This window comes from Apus apus, chromosome 2 (genome assembly GCF_020740795.1).
Source record: "Apus apus isolate bApuApu2 chromosome 2, bApuApu2.pri.cur, whole genome shotgun sequence".
NCBI lineage: Eukaryota > Metazoa > Chordata > Aves > Apodiformes > Apodidae > Apus > Apus apus.
The window spans coordinates 112610803-112634617 of NC_067283.1; positions in this window are offsets into that span (position 1 = coordinate 112610803).

The window sequence follows — 23815 nt, forward strand, 5'->3', positions numbered from 1 at the left end:
AAGTCAAGTATTAATCGTCTTATACTAGTAAAATAAAGTAGGTGTTGTACATTAAGTTGTTGTAAGTAACATTGTGGACACAAGTGATTATGTCACTTTGAGTAGTTCATGTCAGGTATATTTTAGCACTTTGCCTCCATCTGCAGCCCTGTCTGGAGCAGGTTTAACAGCTCCATGCCCAGGCATACACCTCCATCATTTCTCATCCCCAGAGCAGAAGAAATTAAATGTCCAGGTTATGTTCCTCAAGGCATTATCCTTTGAATTCTGGAAGGCCTTTCTGAAATGGAAATTCAGTACAAAAAAAATAAATGTAAAAGAAGTTTTCAGCATTTTCCCCTGCAAAGAGAGCTTGGAGTACTGATGGTTAGGGAGGGTGCAACTGTTAGTGGGCGGGCAACAAATGGGTTTCTCGTAGGCCTGCTCAGAAGAACCAGAACATTGCTTCTGAAACACCATCTTTTGTCCAGCCTCCTGTCATCATTATTTCACATGTGGTACCATCTGAGGGCCTTGTTAGCAGCACATGGCAGCCCGTTCTGCCAAAAGCTGTCCACATCCAGAAGGAACACAGTGCCACCCCATGTAGTTTATAATCCAATGACCTGTTTTTTCATACCCAATACCCATCTGGCCAACTCCCTCAGTTAGTACTGCCATGCAGTTTATTTAACTTGTTAAGTTCTGCTTAGATGTTTGCCTTTGCATGAGGCTGTACAAAATCAGGAACTCAGGAACTTGCAAGCTAATTTCACAATTTTTCAACTAATGGAAATCAAGTTCTTAAATCTGTACTAGCTGAATATTATTTTTCATCCTTTTCCTTATGTTTTTTTTTTTTCTTTTTAAAACCTGGCAAATATTTCTGCCCGTTTTTATTCAATCCTAAAACATGAGTGTTTGGCTTTTCTGTGGTGTTGCTAAGGGCTGTGCATGTGAAAGTTAATCCTCATCATTCGCTTTCGGTCGGCGTGTGCTCCGTAGGTCAGCCCAGCCTCAGGGAGTCGGTTCAGCCAGCAGATGGCATCTGAAGAAAACACGCCGCTGGGGTCTCCCGCTCCTCAGCTTTCCCCTGCCTCAGCAAAACCACAGAGCGTGGAGAAACAAGCCCTCCTTCCCTCCCAGTCCTGCAGCTTGGCTTTCAGTAGAAATTATGCCCTGAGGCTCACGTCATCCTTTCCTACACTTGGCAACTTTGGCAACCTTTGAAAGCACTGAGTTGTACAGTCTATGGAAGTGAAGTACTGATACACTGGAAAAAATTCTTCCCCAGGTCAGAGCCTGGGCATTTTAATTTATTTTTTTTCTTGCAGTGTCCTTTGCCGCTTGTAGATGAAGAGAGGCAGCAACATGGCTCTTTATATCAAGGCACTTCACAAACAAATACCAAGGTATTGTGACTGCTTGGTGTGCAAAGGGTGTGTGCCGTTACCAAGCCTGGCCTTTGTTGGATGACATGGCTTGCAGTTGAAGGACCACCAAATAGCAGTATCTTTGAGCAGCACCACCTTGGAGACAGCTTTACATGATAAGGAAGGTCACAGCCACTGATACCTGCTGGTACCTGCTTGTGGAAACAGTACCTTATTAGCACTACAGGTTTTTATGGAAACTGAGCTAGACATTGAAATTAAGCAACACTTGTTGAGATCATTCAGATACCTGGACACTGGTACTATACAATTACATTACAAACACTGAGGAAAGGCGTTTTTCTGTATCTCATTTAAATGACAGCCACTTCAGCACTGAAAGTTCACGGTCCCAGCCTGGTAGGTGCCTGTTGACTTAGCAGCAGTGGTGAGCTTTGCAGTTGTTTCACATATCCATGGGGGAGAAATGCCTGGAGTGTATTTTTTGGATGCTAATGACACCCTGGATAAATGTGAATTTCTGTGTACAGGTCACCTCTCTAAAGCCCTTCTGTTCTGTGTCTTTTGTCCTGGTTTCATAGAGCTTAGTTCAGCCTTGAGAGCCTTCTTTCCAGGTCTTTAAAAAAAAAAAAAAAAAGTTGAGAGCTTTCTTCCAATATTGCTGAGCATCCTGATGCACAGACCAGCAGGGCAGAGGACAGTTTTAAGATCTTGTGTGGAAAAACACATCTGAAAATAAGCTGAATATATTGGATAACTGCCTTCTATTAATAAGAAATGTTGTGATGCTAAGCAACTGACTGTTGATATTAATACAAAGGAGTAGATACTTTTTTCTGTTCCTTTTTAATTTTTTTTAAATCTTTTTAAAATATTGGGCCTTGCTGTAAACAGTCTTATTTGCTTCCAGTTCTTTCCCAACTGCTCAGATCTATCCTGCAAATTACATTTTCACGCTCCCTGATAGGGAACTCTCAGCCCTACTACATTCATTGTGCAGAATCTTTGCTACTGCTGTGTGCATTTCTGTCTTTTAAAGGAGCAAATCTGGGCAGTGGGAGAGAGACTTGTACACAGTTCCTCACCCTCTTCACTCATGTGCAGCATGGTCTTTGAGGAAAATAATAAAATTAGCTCTGAAAATGTGATAATCCTAACATATGTTCCTTTATTTCCTTTAGGTTATTGAGTAGAAAAGTCCAAGCCTCAAATTTTTTAATGAGTGTGAACAGGAGCTGACCCATAGCAGCCAGAATAGACCATAATCTTGGATTTCATCCAGAAGTGAGCATTTACAGTTCCACAAGTCCAAATAAATGGCCTCAGAGTATTAGGAAAACACAGCCAAAGCAGACAGTCTGTCACTAAGAGTAAGTATTGGTAGGGAGAGTCAGCATAAGACTAGTGAAAAGAAGTGGAGTTATATTTTTGGAACAAGGAATCCTGCCAATTCTCTTAAAATTTCAGCATCTCTGTAGGCTTGTGAATATTAAGAACATTGTTCATACCTCTAAATTGGGAATGAAATCTAAGTATTTAAGGAAAAATAGATTCACAGCTAGCTGATAATATAACATTACAAAATTTGATGGCTAGGTTCTTTAAAATGGCTGTTTGGTGGTGTTTTACAATACTTCTGGTTAGGAAATTAAAAAGTTACTGTGTGCTCAGCATTTTACATAATTAGGGTCTTTGTTTTTATTTCCTAAAATAGGAATTTCAGAGCCTTACTTTAGTTTCCTGTTCCAAGAAAGTCCTTGCTTGCATTGCCAAGCACGTCTGATGTATGTCTTCACTGTGTAAAATAGTTTAAAAAATAATCTAGAAACACATTCAGTGTCAAGAGTGTCATGGTACCTAGAACAGAATTTGTCTGTGTGGGGAAAACAGGCATTTGTCTTTTCTGTTCCTTTATAATTGAAATAAAAGTCAGTGAAAATAGCCATGTGATTCAAGAGACTTCTTAGACTACCACTGGACTTGAGGTACAGACCTTTGCCATCTACACCTTCTGTATTTTCAGAGAAATAATATGAAGACCATGAAGTATGTAGGTGACAAAGAGGATTGATGCGTACACTAGTGACAATGGTACTTGCATATTTAATAAAAAAGGATTTATAGAGACTTGGGCAGAAAATGAAATGACGCTTTGGAGGAACAGCAAGAAATACGCTTGAGGTGTCAGTCACAAGAGATTGTTCTCTCTGGCATCTGATGATTATGATATGGTTACAAAAAAAATAAAATAGATTCTATTTAAGGACTACTGAGGGAGAGTAAGGCATTAGGAAAGTGGGCTATGAAGTGCAGTTAAATCAGGATTAAATATTAGGGTACTTGTGCTTCAAAAAGAAGTCTGATATTCATATATTATAGAAACTGAAAAATAGGATTGCCAAGAATCTGAAGACTAACTTCTCCTTCCTGCCCTGCAGCAGGCCCAGGCTGCTGCTGGAGGTGATGTGCCTCACCCACTCTGCAGGGCCTCCTGGCACACGGTGTGCTTCAGCACTTCACTGTCCTTACAATTAGAGAGCTTATCCTAACGTTTAACCCAAATCTTCCTTACTGCTGTTTAGGCCCATTCAGTCATATCTACACTTCACGGACACTGGAAATAACTTTTTCCTTTCCTCTTTCCAGCAGTTTATTAGATAGCTAGGCTATTCATTTGCTTCTCTTAGTTTTCCACTGTTTAAGTTAACAATCCTAATATTCACCCTTTCTTTATAGGTCATATTTTCCAACCTCTTACCATTTTCATTGATCTTCTGTGGACTGTCTCCAGTTAGTTCAAATCCTTTTGCTGTTCAGTTCCTCAGAGTGACTATGTTATCTCAGCTGAGACAGCAGAGAGGCTTAGAGGCTACAGTTGTGCTCCTGTGCCCCAGAACAGTGTTTGGTTTGCCCATGGCCTGTTTGTCTGGAGTTCAGGTTGGTCCCAATAGCCCCTCTATCCTTCCTAGTAAAACTGCTTCTAGCTGCTTCTTCCCCACTGAACACTTAAATATTTCTAAGTGCAGAATATTCTATTTATCAGCTCTTAGTGCTATCATAAGCTTTTAAATAATAACTTGAACTTGTTAAGATCATCTTAAATTCTAATCTTGCCTGCCAACAAGCAAACAGTATTTCCCAGGTAGGTATAATCTGCAAATTCAGGGAACAAGACCACAGTATCACAGGGTTCAGGTGGAAGGGCCCTCAGTAGGTCACTGAGCTCAGTCTCCACTCAGAGCTGGTTGTCCCGTCAACCATCTCACTAACTAAAATGCTTGAAGGAACTGGAGCTGTGCCAGGACTGACTCTGCTGTGGTTGCCACTGCGACTGTATGAGAGTGGTTTTCCACCCACATTTGACTAACTGAGTAACAGTTGTGTCTAGACCATATTTTTCTGATTTACTTATGAAAATGTGGTGGGAGGAGTGCTAAAACATTAACTATAGTCAAGATGTGACATCTACTGTTCCTCAGTCCATGGTGTGGATTCGGTCATGGAAGGAAGTTCGACTGGCTTCACCCAGCTGCTTCTTGACAAATTCATCTTGACTCTTGCTGGTTTACTTTTTATCTCCAAGGGTGCTTATAAACCATTTACTTGTGCTGGCATTTTTCTGAGAGTGAAATAAAGCTAATTCCCTCCACACCTCCTTTCCCCTCTTCTGGTTATGGTGGTTATAGTTTGGTGGTTATTATGTTTATCCTTCCCCAGTCTTCCTTGCATCACCTGTTCTCAGGAGTTCTGGAAGGTAACTCCTGATGGCCCTGTGGCTGATTCAGCCACCCCTTCAAGTGCCTTCCAATGATGTCCATTATGCCCAAGTCTAAAACCTACAGCTCATACAAGTGCTGTCTATCCTATTCAAGGCTGAGGTGGTACCCTTTTGTTTCTGGTACCAATTGTGTTAATTATCTGGTTATAGTCGACATTTTTAGGGATGGCCTTTCCTCTCCATTGAGTAGCTGACCAACTGGCACCTTGATGTTCCTCTCACTGTTGATGTATTTTGAGTGACTTCTTGTGTTGTTTTTAATGTCCTTTACTGGTCAAACCTGATTTTGTGCTTTTTGTGCTAGGAAAAAGTTGGGCAAGTTATTCTGGGAAGAAAATGCTAATTCTTAACATTTTGTTGGAAATATTTTCCTGTCTACATTTCCCCATTATTTAACTTTCAATGCATATTGCACTTTGATACATTATAAGCTTTTTTTTTTTTTTTAATGTATCCTTTCTGAGAATGATCCCAGACTTTCAAAAATACAAATTGGCTTCCAAGAAACTATGGCTTTCTCCATGAAAACTGAGTAACAGCATATCAAATTAACAGAGCAAATACTGGTCCAAGGTAAATTTGCAAGCACAAAGGCTGAGTGAAAAAAATCATTACCCTTCCATGTGTAATCTTTAATTTTAATAGACTGAGTTGAACAAATTAGTGTATCTTTTGTTGGCAACAGACAATCCTATTTGGATTTAAATTGGAATGTAGTGATTGTGTTACCTCTTTCTTTGACTTTTGTACGTCTACTACTAAAACCCACCAATTCAGGTGTCTGTAACTAAAGGATAACATTGAAAACTTGATAAAAATCACCAAATAACTCTAGAATTATTAAAAAACTAGAACATCTGAACAAAAGAGACTAATTATTTATATAAATCTGAATACTTAAGGTAGTTAAAGAAGTGGCATGAACAAGGATTATTAATAGCTCGCTCTAGTTTTTGAAGATGTAACAAAATGTATTGCTTCGAAGTTAAACTGAACAATTTAAAATACACCTTTTTAACAAGGAAACTGATAAATGGTAAACTGATAAATGATAAATGGAACATCTCCCTTATGAGGAAAGGCTGAGGGAGCTGGGTCTCTTTAGTTTGGAGAAAAGGAGACTGAGGGGGGACCTCATCAATGTTTACAAATATGTAAAGGGTGAGTGTCAAGACGATGGAGTTAAGCTTTTTTCGGTGATGACCAGTGATAGGACAAGGAGTAATGGATACAAGTTGGAGCATAGGAGGTTTAAGATGAATATCAGGAAAATTTTTTTTACTGTAAGAGTGACAGAGCACTGGAACAGGCTGCCCAGAGAGGTTGTAGAGTCTCCTTCGCTGGAGACATTCAAAACCCGCCTGGACGCCTTCCTGTGTGATGTACTCTAGGTGACCCTGCTCTGGCAGGGGGGTTGGACTAGATGATCTTTCGAGGTCCCTTCCAACCCCTAGGATTCTATGATTCTATGATTCCTGCAGCACCAAGAGTTGTGGTGGATCCTTCATCATCCATTGTAAATTTAGAAGTCAGTCTTGACAGGACATTTCGATAGATCTTTTCTATTTCAACAACTACAACTTAAAAGACACAGGTGTCATGGGCAAAAACAGTCACAGCTGGGGGAATTTTTACTTGATTTAGTTTACTGCCTATGAACACCATCTTCTGATGCGGGTATGGGTGGAGAGGGGTGGACATAAATGAGAAAACCCACTTTCTTTCCACTTTCCATGGCTCATCCTAAGGCACACATCTCTGCTCTCCTCTTATTAGTGTCATCTTGTCTTGTTTTTGCTGCGAATCACGCTCAGTCCCTCCTTATTAATTCCTTGAGCCCACAGACAGGTCATGTGCCTCATGGTTTCTTTCTGTTGCTCCTTGCTCATTTTCTGCCTCATTTTTCATGCTATCCATGGCCATGGTCCCTCAGGGGTGCCCTTGGCCCAGCATGGGTCATCCTGAGCCCCTTGAAGTGGTCCCCACTCTGGCATCGGTCACCTCTACACCCTAAAATGTCTCCTTCCCTGTGGCTCCTCCATGCACCTCCTTCAGCGCTGAATTTTTGGCAGGCAATGGGTTGCTCCACCAGTTTTAGAGCTGGCTAAAAGTAGCTGTTATCTTCTCAGAGCAACTGATGACCTTCTCCCTTGCAGCTCCCAGCTGCTCACATGATGCTAGTTATGCTCAATACAACAGCTATTAGATTAGCTTCCATTTTTGCTATGTCAGTGTAGCTCAGGACCACAGGATTTGTAAGCAAACAGTTGTCCTACCTGTGCCTAACACAAGGCAGAGCAGATGCCATTTTCAGGGTTCCCAAACAGCCCATGTTATGTGATTTATTCTGCCAATTGCTTTCTGATACCACAGGTTAAAGTCAGTTGGGAAGCACCATGTTCTTCTGATCATATGAGAATTATTTACAGCTGCTTTGTCAGCTTGTTCTATAATGACAAGAAAGCATATCCCATTATTTGGAAAAAAGTAGATGTAAAGTTGTGTGTTTCCTCTGAAACTAAAGGCAACCTTTCAATTTGACTTCAATCATTTCCTATTTGGCCTGATGTCAGTAATTCAGAAACTCTTTGCTCAGTCGTTAAATCTTCCCTGTGAAGTCAACCACTCAAAAGGGGTCCCTTTTCAGCAAGGCAGTTATGCCAATATATAACTATAAACACATGTATTTAAGTCAACCCTTTTTTATTAGAAAGGCTCTTCTAAATGCCTAATTATGGAGTAGAAATTACATTATTTAAGTTTCTGAAATAAGCTCGTTTTTGTAACTCAAATGTTGCTACCCTTTTGCTATCAACACTCCCCCTGAGCACTTTTACGTGTCAAGATTTGGCCTTGAATCATCTTTTATTGGATGTTAACAAAGAGACCTATGAGAGCACTCTGAACATGGGAGAAGGAGACCTACCAGTGACGTTTGTTACTGATCATGTGGGGATCTGATAGATGATTTAATCTGAGAGTGCAAATTCAATTCCTGACCCGCATGTCACTACACAGAAGGTTTATGTAATTATCATTAGTGTGTTGTTATTTATCCAATTGTAGATCCTGCTGACTTTTTATTACTCGCTGCTAATGTTGTCATTAAAAATGCATGCCAATTAACATCATTTTAAAAGGAGACATGAAAAAAACATCTAATTTTGCTTTAAATTTCAATTATTTCTTTGATTTATTTTTCTTTCTTTTCAGCATTTGCAAAATAACAGTCTGGGTAGATAATGGATAGGAAAATAGTTGCCCAGGCCAGTAATTCCCTTATCTCTATAGGTGAAGATGGCAAGCTTCTCATTTTGTGCAAGGCAAATAATGTGCTGTCAGTCAGTTATTTTTATTTTAAAAAAACCAAATAACCAAACCCTAGCACAGATGGCACATCTTGTTGCAGGATCACAGTTTTGGGCCTTTCATGAATCACTTGAGTAGGTAAAACAGCATCTGTCAATTTTATTATATTGGATTTATTGAAACCAGGTGATTAGTAGCCTGTAAGTGTGTATTAGCCTCTACTTGGCACTTCAGTCAAGTACTCAGTTATCCAGGATGGCAAATTCAGATGTGTTTACCAAAGCCCATAGGTTGTTTTTTTTTCTGCTTCACTTGACTGAGGAGGATGAAGAATCACAATGTTATGAGCCTGCGTTTCTTATGATGGTAAAAGCCTTGACTTTTCTTTTTGGATCAGCTTTTTAGAACCTTATACAGAGCACAGGTTTCATCCAAGCTTCAAGATGAAAATGGGAGGCGGGAGTGATCTTAGCAGGGAGCTGACTACCACCAATTTTAGCACTTTACCCAGTGAAACCCGATCCCAGGAGCTGCTGCCATCTCTCCTGTTCTGCCGGGAGGGCTCAGTCCCGAGGGGCTCAGAGATGTTAAAGAGAGTCAAGAAACAAATGTCAGAAATGCCAAAAAGAACCCGCGGCTGGGGAGTGGGTCCCTCAGGTGAGACAGCAGGTTGCGTAAGTTTGGTTTTCTTCCTAAAGGACCATATCTATACACTGCTCTTTCTGTAATAATGTTCACTTGCACTTAACATGTATAGCACCTTTTGCTAATGTTATCTCCTATTTTTTGCTGTTAAGACAAGGTTATAGTTTATTTCAAAACTCACACTCCTGATTCATTAACAAGAATATTAATTACATTCAAAAGCAAATATTTATATACTCTTTTATTCTTTTGATTGTTTGTGTACTTAAAAACAGCCATCTTGTAGCGAGTTTGCGATTATTGGTTTGAACAGAATAAAACGGTGAACTCTTCTAATGCTGAGATGTGCAACTTGAAACAGGTATTCTGTCAGATCCAGCAAGCAGTTCTCCACCAAAATCTGTCCTTTTGTCTGGCCAGTTAGATCTTGTGCAGGCTACTTCTGATACCGCTGTCGGGTGAAATACTAGTCACGTTTACAACTCTGTCGTTTCATTTCTCTGGTAGCAAAACTACACCATTTATTGTAAATAAAGAGAGACTTGGAAGTTGGATTTTATATTCACAAAGTCTTGAATCTTTGGTCTTTTTCTTGTTTTAAGGGTCCATTCCCACAGTCCCATCTGAAGAACCTTCTTGCATTTCCATTTTCTTTACTGATTTCAATAGTAAAGACGTCCCAAAAGGGAAGCCACAGCAATCTCTGCCTTGGTGGGGAGGGAGCAGGATCCTGAAAAGTGACCTCAGCCTCATGTGCAGAAGCAAAACATGATATCGATGAAGGTCGCCTGAGCAATGGGGGAAAGAAAATTCTGCCCTGGTAGATTTTTTTGTTTGTTTGCATGCATGTTAAGCTCTCAAATTACTTGAGAGGGAAGATTTGTCATGTATTTCAGTGCAAAAAAACATGCAGTTTTGGAAAATATTAATAGCAGCACACTCCAGGTTTGAGTCTGGCAAGGAGTCTTCCTCACTCCAGGAGTGAGGAAGGCAAAGACAAAGATGGTGGTGAGATGGAAAATGCCCCACTATTGTGGTAGCAAAATAGCAAAAGGTGTTGCTCTGTGGCTGGAGTGTTCACACTGATTAGTTCAGGGGAAAAGGGAGCCTGCCTGCCAGCCAGGATTTAAGGGCAGGATGCTGAGATGCTGAATCAGGAGAGGACTGGAATAAGGTAAGGATTGTCAAAGGTTCAATAGTTTTAACATTCATTCTACATTATTTCTAATGATTATTTCTAAAATTACTTTAGAAGTCATATTGCTTACAATTTAATCGGGTGTATTTATTTTGGAATGCAAAGCATTTATCTGAAATGGAGCAATGATATGTGTATCTTGTGATCATTCAAATGCTAATCAAGCTTCCTATTTCAGAGGTCAAATAGCAGAAAAAAACTCTAAGTTGTATGAAATATATTCATTGAAAGAGAAGTTAGGGAGTTTTAGTGGTTCATCTTGTGCTTTGTTTCAATTCACAACTTTAAGTAAAGATCAGACACAGCAGCTTCATAGGAGAACTCTATGGGAGTAGGTTTGTGTGGTAATTTACAAAATTGCCCATGAATAATTTAGACCAAACATTAGGCTTAGAGAAGCAGAGCTTTATTTTCTAAAAATAAAATTAAAGAAAAAATAAGAAATAGGTACGTTTATTTCTTGAATCAGCAAAGCAATTTTCATCTGATGGATTAGTCCTGTTTAATCAGAACAGTGAGCAGCTGGATAAATCCTCACTCGAAGAATACTAGGTCGTTTGTTAGCCCTTCAGCCAATTACAGCTGCAGCTGCTCTATAGTGTCTTTTTCTTCTCATCATTGAGCTCCATATTTTTCCCTTGAAAACACAACATGATGAGTGCTCAAGAGATAAAAATATAGGGCACAGAGATCTTACAGCATCGGGGTGCTGGTAGTTAAAATTCTGTTCCTCTCATCACCAGAGGAGAGTGCCAGTGAAACTTATTTGTGGAATTGGAGAGCTGCAGGACCAAGGTCCTGATTTGACAAGAAGACGGTCAAAGGGCCTTTTTCTCTTCTTTTCTTCTTCTGAGCTTTTTTCAAACAAAACTCTTAGTTCTTTTTGGATTATTATTTTTTTTTTTTCATTCAGGCTGTCATTATAGTAGTAACCTAGAATATTTTTGTTCATGCTGGGGACATTGCTTTCATGTTTGTTTTTTTGTAATAGACCTTTTTGTTTAAAAGAAAACATATCCAGGTGAGAAAATACCTGGAAAATCTTGTCAGAGGTTCTCTGTTAGTACCCAAAAAGAGACAGAAAACTTGAAGAGTATTTGAATACTGTCCTGCTATTTTTAATTACTGTTTTTTGTTCTCCAGGACTAGGAAAAAAGCTATTCTTCCTACAGCTCTTCGTGACTGTGCTGTGATCCATAATGTGCTTCTGTACCAAATAAGTGACCCCCTGTGGGAAGGATTTATTTTCATCTACTTGATTATCTCTAGAGATTGAGAATTTTTCACCCTCCCTCCCAGCTGTTAATTTGTAGTATCTTAGTCTTGGTTCTTTTCCTCTACATATAAGTTCTACCACATCCCTCGTTGGGCCACCTTGGGAATGCAGATGTTGGGGAGCTCTCTGCCAGGGCAGCAGAGAAAGGATAAAGCAATGCGGGGGCCAGGACAGATAACTTGAGGCTTCCAGTCTAACAGCCAAGGATATAAACTGGTGGGAAAAATATCTTTTGGGTGTTGTTTTTCTTTTCAGCCATAGTTACTGAGACAAGACCATCAAAGCCTTGCAAAGGGTGAGCCGTGAATCCTGGAACAGTGGAGGCACAGCAAGGAGCTGAGAAATGTATGTGTGATTAAGGAGCATTGTGTCCCTTAGGTAACTCCAGACTGCACCACTCAGACATGTTTTTCCTCTGTGTGTTTGGACAACTGCTGCTCCTCAGTTGCTCATAAGTAAAGAAGGGATCATGCACTTTTCTTTCTCTCCTTGGAGTGATCAAAGGACAAAGGCATTGACAGCAGGAGATGCCTAGGGAGGAAATAGCAAAGGTGGTAGAAGGGATCTTCAGAGAGAGGGGGGGACACTGAGGTCTTCCTGGGTCTTCAGACTTCGCTTGTTTGAACTGGAACCTTGTAGTTGCCCAAACTGAGGTGCACTCCTTCGGATTATCTGCACAAAAACCAGCCTGTGCAGTGTGAGAAGGCAATTACAGTGTGAAGCTGTACAAAAATTTAGGCCATGTCATGTAATCATAGAATTGTAGACTGGTTAAGATTGTCAGGTCCCAACCTACTTGCCATGGGCAGGGACACCTACCACTTGACCAGGTTGCTCAAAGCCCCATCCAACCTGGCCTTGAACACTTCCAGGGAGGGGACAGCCACAACTTCTCTGAGCAACTTGTGCCAGTGTCACCACCCTCAGAGTAAAGAATTTCTTCCTAATCTCCAATGTAAATCTACCCTCTTTCAGTTTGAAACCAAAAATAATCTGACTTTTTCTTTCTAATCAGTTGTGCAAGGAGGGTGAGAGCCTGCTTCTTCAGTGTGACACAGAGCAAAGTAAGAGAGAGGTATTTTGGTATCTAGAGAATCCCTTTATCTCGGGCACTGTCCTTTCTCAGACTTCTAGCTCCAGCTACAGCTCCTGTCTCCAGGCAGCCCCGACTTGGTTGGCAGTGTTTCATACCTGTCCTCACTGCCCCTCCTGTGGCTTGCAAGGGGTTCACAGTGCTAGCACAAGAATGGGCTGTTGTGATGGCTTTGTAGCCAGCAGCCGTTGGAGTTTATGGGATATTTAGGTAACACATTTATGACTTACATTTTATTGACAAACTATCTAGTACACCAGCTTTGCCTGGGTTACTCCATGTGGTAATAATAATATGTGCTCTTGCTCCTACATGTTAATTTTAAATTATGTTTACAAAGTGTATGAATGTGAATCAATTGAAGCTTGACATTCCTATTTCAGGGAAGAAACAGCTAGTCAATATGAGCTGATATTATTGATTGGGCTGTTTGCATGTCTGTTACACAAACAGTACAGGCAATGAATATCAATATACAAGAGCCCGCTCAACTGTTTGATAGTCAGAAGCATGGAGGGTTCACGGAACGTGAAAGGCAGTCTCCCATGCTGGAAAGCAGTTGCCAGTATTTTGGTACAACAGATTAATCTGTAATCCAAAGTATATATAAAAAAGAAAATGTGAAATACTCTGTCTTAAAGGGAAAACATTAACATATGTTTCACAGTACACTTCTGACATGTGGTGTCTCACACTCCAGAGCCACTTTTTTTTCTTTTTTTTTTTTTTTTTTAGAACATCAGATGCAGAGCTGGTGTGAGAGCTGTGGAGGTGCCAGGCAGAAGCAGAAGCATGATGGAGCCTGTCTTTTAGCTCTACTCTACTGCCTTCTCACACTGCTGCCACCTCCAACTTTGGTGGACCTTCTCCTGCCCTCTCCTCAGTGGTCTGAGATCCAAGCGGTTGCTTTGGTTCTTGGCTTTAAAACTTGTTCTAATCCCGTGTGTGTTCCAAGGAGACGATTAGGACTGAATAGCAGTTAGGAATTGATAATGTTGCTATTATTATAAATCAGGATTACTAAGCATTCATATCACTTTAATTACAATATTTTGTAAAGGAAGAGGCCAAATAGACCAAATCTATGGTTGGCAGGGGAAAATGAAGACTAATCATAGGCCAATTGTTAGCTTTATAACATGGCCCCTGCAGTAATTGTGGGGTACAGCTGGGCTGTCTAGGGAGCTGACCCAGAGTTGTGACTCTGGAAGCTGTCATATGGCTCCAGGCTCCCTGGGACACAATGAAGAAGGATTAGTAGGTGCTTCCTTACTAACAGCAGATTGACTGTGCTGACTGGTGCACTGGGGATGGCTGCAGTGCAGACACCAACTCCATTGTTTGTAATGAATAAACCCCTCTGTTTTGCTTCTCATTTTCCTCCAGTCTGTGTGAATATGTCTACACATGCCCCAGGCAGACATAAGGTTATGCTACTGTCTTACTGGAAGCTACAGAGCCCTGTTAATATGTTGCCAACCTAAAGCAACAACAAAAAAATCTGATTCTCAGCAAGGCTTATTAGTTTGGGCCTAGTTTTATGCAAGCAGGGCATTCTAGCTTTCCCTCTGAGCTCATGTGTTTCCAGCTCACTCCAAGTGTGGGCAGAATAAGATAATGACAGTACAGCAAATGCCATGTAGACATGACTAATGAGTTCCTCATGGTTTTAAAAAATGTGATGTTCTTGTAACACTTCCATTTGAGAGCCAGTGATTGAGTTAAAAGGAAGCAAACTGATGAATCAACTCTCCCTGTTTAGAGTGGGAATCCTTCTAGAAAAGCTGTTTGCTTTATGTTGTACGGTTCCTCATACGAAACCAGACATCCACATGCTGTCGTTTTTTTTCTGAATCTGTGACAACATTTTATGTTCTGAGGATGAACTTCCCATTGCTTGCAAATAGAGAGACTAGTACGGTTCCAGACACAGGGTACCAGGAGACTGATCTTTTTGTCTTGGTGGCAATATGGGAAGAATTATAATGAAGTGCTACACACACACTGAGCTACATAGTGGCTGTAGCTCTGTTTATGCTGGAAATGAGAAATAACTGCTTGGGAATAAAAAGTTTTCCCTGCATCCACAAGGGGGTGAAACCTTGCACCTGTGAAGAATAGCTGGAGATGCTGATGTCAGGGCTACAAGCCTTTAGTTTTGTTTATTGTTAAATAAATGAAGTTAGCAATACAGAATGGTGGTGTGAATATCTAAATTCATAGACACAAAAAAAACTAATATTGTTCCATGTTGCTTACCTTGCTTATTAATCCTTTCTGGAAGACTGAGGAATGGGCATTTTGATTTCTATTCAATGTGCTATGATGAACCTGAAGAATATTAAAGAAATTCTGAATTATCTCTTGGCAGTACTTCATCTGACTGAATCCCAGTGTTTTTATATATAAAATCAGAACTCCACTTTCTTTTCTACTTTCACTGTGTCTCATGAATACAAATCATTTGACTTACCTCAATACTTTCTGAAAAGATCATATTGTATAATTATGAAATATAGACACCGTTACGTTATCAGGCTGACCAACACATTGGAAGAGGAGGTGTTGGTTTTTTTTTAATCTTCGTTGAATAAAAAGAAATCATTATTTTAAAGTTGGATGGTTTTCTCAAGTTTAGGGGTAAGTATATTTTTTTTAGAGTGAGGTGGTATTCCAGTTAGTGGCAGACTGTTATGGTGATTAGTTACCGCATACCAATTAAATTCCATTGTTTACCACAGCAAACTCTTTTTATCTGCATGCTAAAACAAATTCATCTGAAGTGGCTGCACTTGAAGGTTGTTGGCTGCTTCAAGCAAATACTTCATGCTGGCTTGATGTTGATGGTCCATAGTACCTTTAGGATAATCTCATTAGGCAGCCCACAGTGATTACAGCAGCATGGGGTATTTTCTCTTTCCCAAGAGGTATCTCTCTGAGTACTTTAGGTGACGTTTCATTAGAAAATGGTATTAACTTTTGAGCCACAGTTTTCTCAAAGCACCAAGATCATAAGGAAGTTGCTAGTAACACTTCCCTTCCTTCTCTTCCTCTTCCTTTTTCTTTTTCTCTTCCTTTTTATTTTTTTTCTTTTCCTTTTTCTTTTTCTTTTTCTTTTTCTTTTTCTTTTTCTTTTTCTTTTTCTTTTTCTTTTTCTTTTTCTTTTTCTCTTTCTCTTTCTCTTTCTTTTTCTTTTTCAATGGTCTGAATTTGAAAGTGACAATTTTGGAAGACTCTATCTGTGTGTTTCAAGTCACTCTGCATTTATCATGCAGTATGATGTCTCCCAAGAATCTAACAAGACAGAAAAAAGTAGAGTAAGGGGCTTTGGTGTAAAAATCTGGCATTTAATCTTGTATACATCTATTCCTTCAGTCAACCAACAGGAATATTCTACAGAATGCATAACTTACTTGGATGACAATCTCTTTGGGAAAGGGATCACAATAAGTTATGAAATCTTTCTATGTATAAATTCACAGCATGTGAATACTTCTCACAATATGAGCAACCTCTTCTTATTTGACTATTTGGTTTAAGAAGAGTGTGGCCAGCAGGTCCAGGGAGGTCCTCCTCCTCCCCCTCTACTCTGCCCTGGTGAAGTCTCACCTGCAGTACTGAGTGTAGTTCCCAGTTCAAGAAAGACAAGGAACTACTGGAGAGAGTCCAGCACAGGGACACTAAGATGATCAAGGGACTTGGAGCATCTGCCCTATGAGGAAAGGCCAAGAGAGCAGGGTCTGTTTAGCTTAGAGAAATGGAGGCTGAAGGGGGATCTCATCAGTGTTTATAAGTATCTAAAGGGCTGGTGTAAAGAAGATGGGGCCAGACTCTTTTCAGTCGTGTCCAGTGAAATAATATGGTACAAACTGGTACACAGGAGATTTAATCTGAACATGAAAAAATGCTTCTTTACTCTGAGGGTAACAGAGCACTGGTACAAGCTGCCCAGGGAGGCTGTGGAGCTTTCATCCCTGGAGACATTCCAAACCCACTTGGACATGTTTCTTTGTAATCTGTTCTAGGGGATCCTGCTTTTGCAAGAAGGTTGGACTAGATGATCTCCAGAGGTCCTTTCCACCCTCTACCATTCTGTGACTCTATGTGATTCTGTGATATTCAAGGAAGATAAGCTATGTTGTTCACACTGACAGTTCCCCAGGAGTCAGTACTTGGAGCTCTGAATAGAAGAATCAGGCTTGGATTTTGCGTGGTGTATTCATGTGTTTAACTCATCTCTGTCATGTTTATCTCATGCAGATTGCATTGAAGGCAGTTGCTGCTCACGTATGCTTTGCTTTTTCCCCTATTATGTATGCAAGGTGTGCATGAGCAGAGTTTTGGGGAACAGGTAGGAATGATACAGTCATGTTGTGAGTATATTCATAAATTATGGAGCAAAAAAGGAGGACTGCAACAGTCTAATCTGATTTCTTACATAATGCTGTGCTGTACCTGCATATATTGTTCAAGGAGAAACATATCTTTTTGATTTAAACATTTTTTTTCTCAGCTATGTTAATCATTAATTCTCAGTAATAAGGGTCTTGTTTCTCCTGCAGTAAGAAACTCTTTATTTGTTGAAGCAAGAGGATGGTGGCCATGTGTTGAATTTTTAAAACTGCCCACCCCATCAGCAACTGGATTCCTCTCCAGGCCTATGCATTTGTCATTGACCACTTGCTCCTTGTAGTCTGTGCAGTTGAAAGTGTTTTCTTCACATTTCTTGACATTTTATTTTCATTTTCTTCAGCTCTCTTGTAAGAAGCCTCTTACAATTTACTTGCTGTCACATTTTTATCCTCTGAGCTGATGATCCAGTCTTTGTTCCTCCAGAGATTTGGCTTCTGCTTCTAATATTCAGCTGAATTTCTGTTTCCTCTCCCTTTGTTCTTTGTGTCCAACTTCTTCCCTCCCCCCCCTTAGTTTTATATGTCACAGGAGGAAAAAAAATCATCTTCTGTATCTGTGTTTCTTTAAATAGTCCACAGCTTTGGCCATATTCATGTGCCTGTCTTTCAGTGATGTAGCTTAGTCACTGTTTTCTTGCAGTCATGTCTAATTCCTCTTCTTGTAACGAATTTTCTTGCATTTGGAGATAAGCATTTTAAGATCCAGCCCTGCAGTTGATCCTGAGGGGATTATGGACCATGAGCATCAAGACCGTATGAAGTATTTTGTTGAAGCAGCTCATGCATTTCAAGGGCAGCCACTTCAGATGAAATTGTACGTGTAGATAAAAAGTGCTTTGGTTAGATGCCTTGCTAGTGAACTCTTCCTCTAGCAAATCTGGGAGGGCAGATTGCCCCAACTGGTTTTGTTGTCTCCCTCTCCTGTTTTCCATATTCCTGAATCCATTGACTTAAATATTTCCCCAACCTCTTTCTGCTTTCCTGCCTTATCTGTTTTGTCCCCAGTTGCTAAGATGGAGACTACCCTGGTGCTCAGAGCCCAATAAGCAAACCTCATCCTGGAGCTATCCTTTAGTTCCAGTTTTCATGGGTGTTGTGCAATCAATATTTTGAAATAAATTCACTTTTCTTGGGGTTGTTTTTTTTTTAAGGTTTTCTTTCGTTCGTTGTGCTCCTGCAGGAGAGACAGTCCTATTCAGCACCAAGAGTTGATAAACTTCCATTGCTTTGGCTTGCAAAAGGTTGTGGAGAGTTTAAAACATCTTCAGATTTCTCCTAGAAGACACTCAAAACAAGCAGCAATGTGTGTCAGAAAAAGGGACTGTTCTAGTGACTGTTTTTTCTTGCCTCCTAAGCAATACAGAGCATAAGTTTTGTTGCAAAGTTGTTTGTTTGTTGTTGTTTTTTCTGGAAGGAATTAAAAAAATATATATCCTCTCCCTCTGGCTATGATTGTGGAAGTTTCCTGAAACCTTTCTAGTACGAGGGAGCTGGGGCCAGCCACTAGAAGGCAACGTGATCCCACAAACAGCCAAAGGTAATATTCCCTCAGAGCTGCTTAAGCTGAAACCTGCACTTCTACTCAATAAAACAGCTTTTGTCACTTGAATGTATAATCAGTATGGGGTCTATTAAAAATAGAGCATTTTAATTGGGCGGTGATTGCAGCACCATGGCATTTGAAAGGCAGAGCATAAGAAGAGGTGGTGGTCCCTGCTGGCACACAGACATTTCAGTCTCCTGCTGTAACAGTACTTACTGTATTTATCAGCTATGTTTGCCAAGCAGACTGGTGGCAATTTATTGGGAAATGGTTAAATGCAAATAAGAGTCTCTTGATCATTGCTGGTTTCTTACACCTGAAACACTGACTGTGTGAAGGGGATTTGCTCTGCTAACTTGCTTTTGTGGGCTATCAGTAGTAAATAACTTGTCCCTGTCAGGAATTCAGTGCTGCCAAAACACAGTTAATATATCCTTATGTCTGGGTGGATATAAAACTCCAAAACAGATGCAGTGTTCCTGTTTCACCTTTTCCCTTTTCATCTCTCTTGTAGCTGAGAGACCCAACAGATGGTCCTTTCTCCATCTGTGTGTTAAACAGTAGTATAAGAGCTGCCACAAAGTATTTTCTGTCTTTTAAATTTCAAGAAAATATGTAAATCGAGGAAATCCTGCTCTAAGGATCAAAAGAACTGCGCTCAGTTAGCATGGCACTCTGGTCTCGGAGAGATGTCCCAAGCTAAGTACTATACAGCTTTTTAATGGATCACCTTGATGTTTTGTCACCTGTTTTGGTTTTGGGTTTTGGTGTTGATTTTGGTTTGTTTGGTGGTGGTGGATTTTGTTGGTTTTGTTTGTTTCTTTGATGGAGTGTTTTTGTGAATGGGAGGTATTTTGTTTGCTTTTTACCCCTAGCATGCACCTGGAATTCCACTCTCTTTGCTCTAAACACTTTGTCTCTTACAGTGGCTTTTGTCTTACACATGAATAATGAACCTTTGCATTTATTCCTTAGTGCTCACTCGTGATTCATGTGCAGCCTCTTCAGGCACCTGCCCCTGGCTGGAGGCTGGAAGAGATGCCAAGATGTTGTTCGAAGAGCATCTTGCTCAACAGCCCGAAGGGGAGGGAAAATTGAAAAAAATGAGAAGTATCCTGGTAGCAGGTAAGTTACTCCTCCTCCCTGCTGTTCCTCCTGAGTTTGATAAGTTTCATACAAGTGCATTTCCTGCAGAACCTGGTAAGATGCCAAGATTTAACTGAACCTGATAGAAAAGGGAATTATAAAACTTACAGCCTTGAGAGTACATGCTCACCTGTTAGGATTTGTAGTTCTCTTGCCTTTGCAAGTTACACCTAACAAAAATCTGACTTTTTGCACAGTTTCACCCCTTGAAGAATAAAAAGCCCTGTCTGTCTGAAGACTTTGTATCCTCAGAAACAGCTCAGAATTGTTCTATACTGTATCTAACTGTATCAACTTGGCTATTGTGCCATAGGAATTTTTTTTCTCATTACCATTGTGCCCATATGTCTGGGGGGTTCTGTGTGTGTGTGTGCGCATGACAAGAATCATCCATAAACCAGAAATCTAATTAGGCAGAGTTTCATGTCTCTCGGCTGAGTAAAATACTCCCAAGAGGAGGGCAGGGCAAACCTCCACAGCCGAAGGACAAATCTATGCTGATAGACTCCAACTAATCCTTGAGGCTGCTGTGTGTGGGGAAGGCAGGACTACCTGTGTGCCTGCTGGCAGGCTGGGAGCAGGGTCAGGATTTTGCTCAGGCAGGTGCAGAACCTGTTGTTTATTTAACAAGGTTGGTGGCAGCTGCTGTTACCGCTTAGGAGCGATTAAAGAATGTGTTGTTTGGCAGGAGGTTGCCAGGCACTGGCTGTCCTATATGCTATGACAAGCAGGGCAAAATTTCATGTAAACACCTGCCAGCATCCCAGGTAAACCTGCACTAACAGGCTATTATGTACCTGCCATTAAGCCATTTGTGGGTTTAGCTGACAGCAACGTGTGTGCACCAGCTATCACAGTGAGGGCTGGAAGAGATAAGATATGCCAGCATTTCCTTACCTCCGACAGATGCAAGGCCAGGCTGTGTGAGAAACACCAACTGCTTCAGACTTTACCGTCTCTGAGACACAGGGCACAGTCACTGAGGGCGGTGAGCCCTGCTCTCCTGACAGCAGAAACAACGTCCAATGCACAAGGTTGGAGCTGTAACATGGACCAGGCCTGCCAACCACAGCCTGATTTTTCAGCGTGGTGTTCTCTTATGCCTGGGAACCTGGATTTTGGGTGTGTTTTCTCACCTTCAAGCAGGTGGGTTTCTAGGTTAGCCACTTAACTGATCTGCAAGTGTGTATATTGAACAGGTTGGTAAGGGAAGTTGAGAATGCCCCCCCTTGGAAGTGTTCAAGGCCAGGTTGGATGGGATTTTGAGCAACCTGGTCTAGTGGAAGGTGTCTCTGCCCATGCAGATCTTTAAGGTCCCTCCCAACCTAAACCATTCCATGATTCTGTGATTCTATATGGTCTCTGCTCTGTTGACTGGGATTGGTACAGTTGGTGTCATTAGTCACAAGTTTCCCCTAAAAAAGAACAGATGCTATCAAAAAAATATCAGATCTTTGAAATATTTAAAAGCATATCTTACAATGATTAATGCGCTTCTGAGAATGGGTAGGATGAATAGTGCTTCTGTTACTTTGGTGCAGGAGACACCCAGATATTCTGCTGCAGTCATCCTCTGAGAGCAGAACTCAGGGAAAGAGGCCAAAGAGAGTCACAGACTGTTCCTTCTTTGAGGTGACTGAACCAGAGATCAGTAATAGTCTCTCAGAGCTCCTCTATGCAATGTCTCTGGCTAATAGCTCTCAAGGGACCATCCACCAGCCAGAAATGGCTGGATCACAGCAACACTGTGGCCCCTGCCCTTCCCCTCTTGGCGAAGGAGCACTGCTGAAGGAGTAGGCAGGAGGGCTGGTGGTGGGGAGCACCCTCACTGGGAGTCTTCTCCAGCTGGGGACAGAGTCCTGCAGCTTGCAGAAATACAAGAAGTAATAACAATCATAACATGAGGAGGGGGAACCAATACACAGAAAGATTTTGGATTATTTGCCATTCACCAGACTGTAGGAGTTTATTTTCCCTGTGTGCCTCAGCACAGAAATGGGTGGTCTGTACTACAGAATTACAGACTTGTCAGAGTTGGAAGGGACCTCTAGAGATCATCTTGTCCAACTTTCCCACTAAAGCAGGATCCCCTAGAGTACATTACGCAGGGTTCATCCAAGTCTTTAATATCTCCAGAGAAGGGGACTCCACAACCTCCCTGGGCAGCCTGTTCCAGTGCTCTGTTACCCTCACCATAAAGAAGTTTTTCCTCATATTTAAATGGAACTTCCTGCGTTCCAGCTCGTGCCCATCGCTTCTCTTCCTGTCCCTGGGAACTACTGAGAGTCTGGCTCCATCCTCCTTGCACCCACCCTTTAGATACTTGTAGGCAGTAGTAATATCTCCCCTCAATCTTCTCTTCTCCAGGCTGAAGAGTCCCAGCTCTCTCAGCCTTCCTGCATAAGGGAGTTTGCTTCATGAAGTTTCAGGTGGTCTCTGTACTGCTGTTCTGAATTGTGTTCTATTTTGAAAAGCAAGTAACTTACTCAGAATATGGTTGTGGCAACAGCTGACCTTACTGAAGTAATGATTTCCTCAAAAGGGACAGTGCTGCAGCACAGCAACCTACCCCAGTTCCTGCAAACCCCATCAACCACTTCTGTTTGTACACCTGGACACACTCTGTGACCCCTTCTCATGCTTAGGCAGATGGACCTTGTGCGCTTGCCTGTTAGTACAGGTAATGGTGCATTTTGGATTGTTCAATTAAATCATAGAAATTCACAGATTTAACAGATAGATATTCCTTTTGTTTTGCATCAAGAAAATCCCAATATTATTAGCAGAGGAGCACCCCAGGAGCAACTCAGCCACATTCATTCATGGGGAAGGGACTGACTCTTACCCAGACTCACTTTCTGTGTGCTGTGTGTGTTTGCAACAGCAATTAATATCTATTCATTTTCCTTTCTTGTTGAAAGGAAAACCTGCAGACTCTTGCCCCCTGCAGTTTTTAGTGAACACTGTACATAAATGATTTATTTCTTTATTTAGAGAGAGCTTTGCTCTGCACGGCATCTGTCATCTTGGGTTTTCCCCCTCTTGCAGAAATGTAGCTCAAAGCTGTTTGACTCAATCCGAGCAAAACTCAAAGTTCATTGCATTAATTCCATCAAGCTTCATCTACTCTTTAACATTCTCTTTCATCTGGTGAGGACTTTCATTACTATGCAGCATTTGTGATTAAGGTAGTACTTATAGGACCATCACAGGATAATGTGCAGATTACTGCACTTCAGAAATACTGCCCTGTCATTCATCCACGAAATTCAGCTTTCTGGAGTAAAAAAAAATAATATAAAATCATGAAAAAGGCTTTTAAAATTACTTTCTAATTTTTAATCTATAAAAGTCATGCTAATAATTGCCCTCTAACACATGAGCTCTTTGTTTGCTCCAGCACAGAAATGGGCAATGAGAGATTTCAGCTGAAAGATGGGGCAACACATAGCTGAAGATGGATCAGAAAAACTAATGTATCAAAAGTCAGTAACTCAGTGGGGTACTGTCATGAAGGGACAGTATGCACTGCACTCAGAAGAGAGAAGCAGCAATGTGCTTTAATAGGGTAAAAATAATAATTTTGCAGAGTTGAATAAGTCTGATGGACTTTAACAAAATGTAAAAGTGGTTTACAAAGATTCAACAAATTTGATGGAGAGGTTCGCCTTATTAATTACCACATTGAAAAAAATACAAAGGAGAATTGAGTTAGAATCAAGTTAGAATGATTCATGTCAAAATCAAAGATGCAGAAGGGTAAGAAAGACCCTCCTGTTGAGTCATGAGGTTCAGAGTAGACCCTTTTGTTTTCTAAACTCCTTATGGAACACAGGCACAGGTAGACCCAATCTTTGTCTCAGACTCAGACAGTGGTTTCTGTCTAATGAGATCACCTATACAAAGTCTATAATGACAAATATTTAATGGCTCAATGGATTGGTAATATTCCATTAGGATTAATTCAGCACACTATCAGTGTGGATCTGGCATTGGTAAAAGGCTTTCCTGCCTCAAAGAGCAGCCTTGAGAGGTGTCCCAG